The following is a 5,588-nucleotide window of genomic DNA, read 5'->3' as shown; positions in this document are numbered from 1 at the left end:
CTGAATAAGATTCTACTAGATGCAACACTGTTCTCCCTCCCTCCTTCTCTCTCTCTCTCTCTCTCTGGCCCCCTCCCCTAGTCCCCCATATTTTGCCCACACCTCATTTGCTACCACTCCTTCCCCTCTTCCTCTTTCTATGTCTCTCTCTGTGGGAAACACAGGGCAGGCTCCAGACAGCCCGATGATCTGTTTGCACAATGCAGGTAGCCTATAACAGGAAGGAAGGAGAGAGAGTAAGCTACCACATTAAATAAATGCACAATCAAGGTGCACTATCAATTCATATTTGACAATATTCATATATCTGTGACATACTGTATGTATCTTGCGTTTCCTTCGGTCCTTGGGAGGATTGCAAGTATCAATTGCTTATATGATAAGGTACCAATAATTATATGGGATATAAACTGTACTAGACAAGCATAAAGGACATTCAAAAAAGGCTCTGACCGCCTGTGAATTTAAATGAGTTGATGCCCTGACTCACAGAAAAGAGAGGGACACAGAGCAATTGGATAACAGGTGAGTGATGAGATGAATTTAAATAGGGGACACAGCCTAGGGATGTGATGTAAATGACTGTGTGGGGGAGTGTGGGGGGGGGTGTAGAGAGGGGGGGGGGGTGGGGAGAGGGCTTTTGGCAATATAGCTTTCCTAAATGCTAACAATACAAACATGGCAAAAGCAGTTTGTGGATAACACAACACCTGTTTGGTTTGCACAATACTTGTGTATTACCTCAATTGGTATTTCTTCCTTGACCTCCCTTCACCCTCTCTCCCTCTCTGAATATCAAGCTACATTTTAGTACTGTTCGTTGTCTAATTTCAATTTTAAAAACAGCTCTGTTGGCACATTTGCAACAGTCACACTGCCAATTAATTTAGAGCCAAGCTGAGCTATGAGACTAACCAGGGGACAGAGAGGATTAAAGTAGTGAATCACAGCAAACTGTACACTGTAGGAAATAACACATTTTTAAATGAGAAGGATAGCCTACAAACACACACACGGTCACACACAAGCACACACCGCTTTTAAATGAGAATGATAGCCTTCTTATAAAAGTACAGATTTGTCCATAACACCGCAAGACTGCCACAAGGCATTGTCCCATACAGACCACACATGCCGTAAACACACTCATTGACTGGCTATGTGTTTGGTACATGGAGCAATAGGCCCTCTGTCTGTCTGAGCCAGTTTGAAACAGGATTTCACGCTGTCTGACTGACCCAACAGGCTTACAGACGGTTCAGTTCAGCTCCTGACATTTTACTCAACACACACACGCACGCACACGCGTACACACACACTTACACACAGACCTCAGACCCGGTTATCCTCATGCTTCACCCTCTCCAAAATGTTAGGCTGCTGAAGATCTTTATCTCGTCAGAAAAAGGTCAAAATTGGCTAAAATATCAAGTGTCTATTCTGCAAGACGGAACCAAATCAGAGGGCATCTATTTTAGCATAGTGTATCCTTGGACTTTAATGGTCCCTCGTCTAGCCTCAATGTCATTTCACCATCCATCCGTCCACCTCCTTCCCTTCTGTTCTGCAGCTTTGTCTGTGGTTAATCTCGGACTCTATGCTGACTATGTACTCACAAGTACAGTTCTTGCTCTTCTGCTCTGGCGATGGTCTACACTCTATTGGTGTAGTTTCCACGTCCGCATTTTGTCAACATTACCTCTGTGTTCTGTATGTCTGTCACTATTCTGTCAACCAGTATGTTGTGTTCCATATGGGGGCACTTCACCAGTCCTCTCTGTGTCTATCTGCATTCTATAGGTCTGCAATTCCACTGTGGTGTATTGACATTGCTGTGTATTGTGCCATACACTCTGAAAATAGGCACCGAAATTTAACCAACTACAATGGAACCATTTATGAATTTGCAGTACTGGTGTACAGTTTTAAAGAGTTTGGTGCCAAAACGCCATATCCACCAATTTTTCACATCTGTGTTTTTTCAGCAGAAATGTGTTTTCATATTTGTGTTAACATGGGTTTTGTTGCAACACACTATATATCCATTGTTCCAAGAAAGCGAAGGGAACCTGCCTAAATGATTACCGCCCTGTAGCACTCACGTCGGTAGCCATGAAGTACTGTGAAAGGCTGGTCATGGCTCACATCAACACCATCCTCCTAGACACTCTAGACCCACTCCAATTGACATACCGCCCCAACAGATCCACAGATGACGCAATCTCAATCACACTCCACACCGCCCTTTCTCACCTGGACAAAAGGAAAACCTATGTGAGAATGCTGTTCATTGACTACAGCTCAGTGTTCAACACCATAGTGCCCACGAATCTCATCACTAAGCTAAGGACTCTGTGACTAAACACTTCCCTCTGCAAATGGATCTTGGACTTCCTGACGGGCCGCCCCCAGGTGGTAAGAGTAGGCAACAACATGCCTGACCACGCTGATACTTAACACAGGGGCCCCTCAGGGGCCCCTCAGGGGTGTGTACTTAGTCCCCTCCTGTATTCCCTATTCACTGTGTGGCCAAACACGACTCCAACACCATCATTAAGTTTGCTGACGACACAACAGTGGTAGGCCTGATCACCAACAACAATGAGATAGCCTATAGGGAGGAGGTCAGAGACCTGGCAGTGAGGTGCCTTTGTCTTGCTCACAACATCAATGTGAGCAAGACAAAGGAGCTGATTTTGGACTACAGGAAAAGGCGGGCCGAACAGGCCCCCATTAACATCGATGGGGCTGTAATGGAACGGGTCGAGAGTTTCAAGTTCCTTGGTGTCCACATCACCAACAAACTATCATTGTCCAAACATACATGGGGCAGCAGGGTAGCCTATTGGTTAGAGTGTTGAACTAGTAACCGAAAGGTTGCAAGTTCAAATCCCCGAGCTGACAAGGTACAAATCTGTCGTTCTGCACCTGAACAGGCAGTTAACCCACTGTTCCTAGGCAGTCATTGAAAATAAGAATTTGTTCTTAACTGACTTGCCTAGTTAAATAAAGATAAAAAAAAAATTAAAAATACCAAGACAGTAGTGAAGAGGGCATGACAAAAGCTTTTCCCTCTCAGGAGATTTGGCATGGGCCCCCAGATCCTCAAAAGGTTCTACAGCTGCACCATTGAGAGCATCCTGACTGGTTGCATCACCGCCTGGTATGGCAACTGCTCGGCATCTGACCGTAAGGCGCTACAGAGGTTAGTGAGAACGGCCCAGTACATCACTGGGGCCAAGCTTCCTGCCATCCAGGACATATATAATAGGCGGTGTCAGAGGAAAGCCCATAAAATTGCCAGCGACTCCAGTCACCCAAGTTATAGACTGTTTTCTCTGCTACCGCACGGAAAGCGGTACCAGAGCGCCAAGTCTGAGACCAAAAGGGTCCTCAACAGCTTCTACCCCCAAGACATAAGACTAATGAACAATTCATAAATATCACCACCAGACAATATACACAATTTATCAGACATTTGTACACTGCTGCGACTCGCTGTTTGTTTGTTACCTATACATAGTCACTTCGTCCCCACCTACATGTACATATTACCTCAACTAGCCTGTACCCCTGCATACTGACTCGGTACCGTTGCCAGCCTCTATAAAACCTTCAGACTGACTCAGTACTGGTGTTACATTTACATTTACATTTAAGTCATTTAGCAGACGCTCTTATCCAGAGCGACTTACAAATTGGTGCATTCACCTTATGACATCCAGTGGAACAGCCACTTTACAATAGTGCATCTAAATCTTTTAGGGGGGGTGAGAAGGATTACTTTATCCTATCCTAGGTATTCCTTAAAGAGGTGGGGTTTCAGGTGTCTCCGGAAGGTGGTGATTGACTCCGCTGTCCTGGCGTCGTGAGGGAGTTTGTTCCACCATTGGGGGGCCAGAGCAGCGAACAGTTTTGACTGGGCTGAGCGGGAACTGTACTTCCTCAGTGGTAGGGAGGCGAGCAGGCCAGAGGTGGATGAACGCAGTGCCCTTGATTGGGTGTAGGGCCTGATCAGAGCCTGGAGGTACTGAGGTGCCGTTCCCCTCACAGCTCCGTAGGCAAGCACCATGGTCTTGTGGTGTCCCCTGTATATAGCCTCATTATTGTTATTCTTATTGTGTTACTTTTTATTATTACTTTTTATTTTAGCCGACCTCTTCTTCTTGAACTGCACTGTTGGATAAGGGCTTATATGTAAGCATTTCACGTTAAGGTCTACAATTTACGCATGTCGCAAATAAAGTTTGATTTGATTTGTTTAGCTGGAATGGAATGTTCTTATGCTGTGTATTTTTGACTGTGACGTGGTTCTCTCACCCAGCTCTCTTAAAATGAATGCACTAACTAAGTTGCTCTGGATAAGATAATATGCTAAATTACACATAAATAGTTTACATACAACTGTCATATTACTGTATTGATTCATTTAAAAAACTTTTTTTTATTTTTACTGATGTCACAAATGTATCATTGGTACAGTTCTTTATTAAAAATGTAGTTATTTGTCACATTTGACTGTGTAAAATCTAGCAGTGCGAATAAATAGCGTTTTGCAACAAAACATGATTATTTGTTTCTCAGAATTGAAACCATCAAGTGATAGATTTTAAACAAATACATGTCTGTCATTTACCAACGTTCCTGAAAATGGATATATAGTGTTTTGGAATGAAACTCTTCATATTCAGACCAAATATAGTGTGTACATATAGACCAAAAGTCTCAACGTTGAATAGGTATGTCACGATCGTTGTAAGGAGCGGACCAAAATGCAGCGTGGTATGTGTTCATGATGATTTTTTAAATTAAAGAAAGCACTGAACACAAACTATACGAAACAATAAACGACCGTGACGCTATAATGAGAACTGTGCTGACACAAGCAACTAACATAGACAATCACCCACAACCCACAATGACAAAACAGGCTACCTAAATATGGCTCCCAATCAGAGACCATGACTAACACCTGCCTCTGATTGAGAACCATATCAGGCCAAACACAGAAACAGACAAACTAGACATCCAACATAGACTGCCCACTCAGATCACACCCTGACCAAACAAAACATAGAACATACAAAGCAAACTATGGTCAGGGTGTGACAAGGTAAGATATAACGCATGCTAATATTGGGAAATGGAAATAGCTGAAGGTTCTTCCAACACTTTTCAAATTTCCACTGACAATATGAGGTGTGTACTGACTAAAAAACAGAATGAGAATTGTTATCATGCCCATTACTGTAATGCATTATTGGAATAAGCAAGGACTCATAAGCGCCTGTCTTGGAAAATGCTAATTGAAATCATTATGTATGCATGAGTGGTAAATGAAAAGCTGAGCGAGAACAGTATCCGACAGAGATTCAAACAGAGAGGGTTTCTGTGTTGTCGTGTAGGTCAGGGATAAAAGGTCTGAGGAGCATGATTGAAGGGATGTAGTATGGGCGGAGAGAGGAATATGTTAAGGAGAGATTCCTACCTTTCTGGTAGAGCTTGCTTTCGCATTTGTGAGAGGAGCAAAGGAGAGGGTTGGGAGGTAGAGCGATGGAATACCAGCAGAATTTTAACAATGTTCTCAT

Source organism: Oncorhynchus keta, chromosome 27, assembly GCF_023373465.1.
Source record: "Oncorhynchus keta strain PuntledgeMale-10-30-2019 chromosome 27, Oket_V2, whole genome shotgun sequence".
NCBI classification, from domain to species: Eukaryota; Metazoa; Chordata; class Actinopteri; order Salmoniformes; family Salmonidae; genus Oncorhynchus; species Oncorhynchus keta.
Note: the sequence above shows the minus strand (reverse complement) of the source record.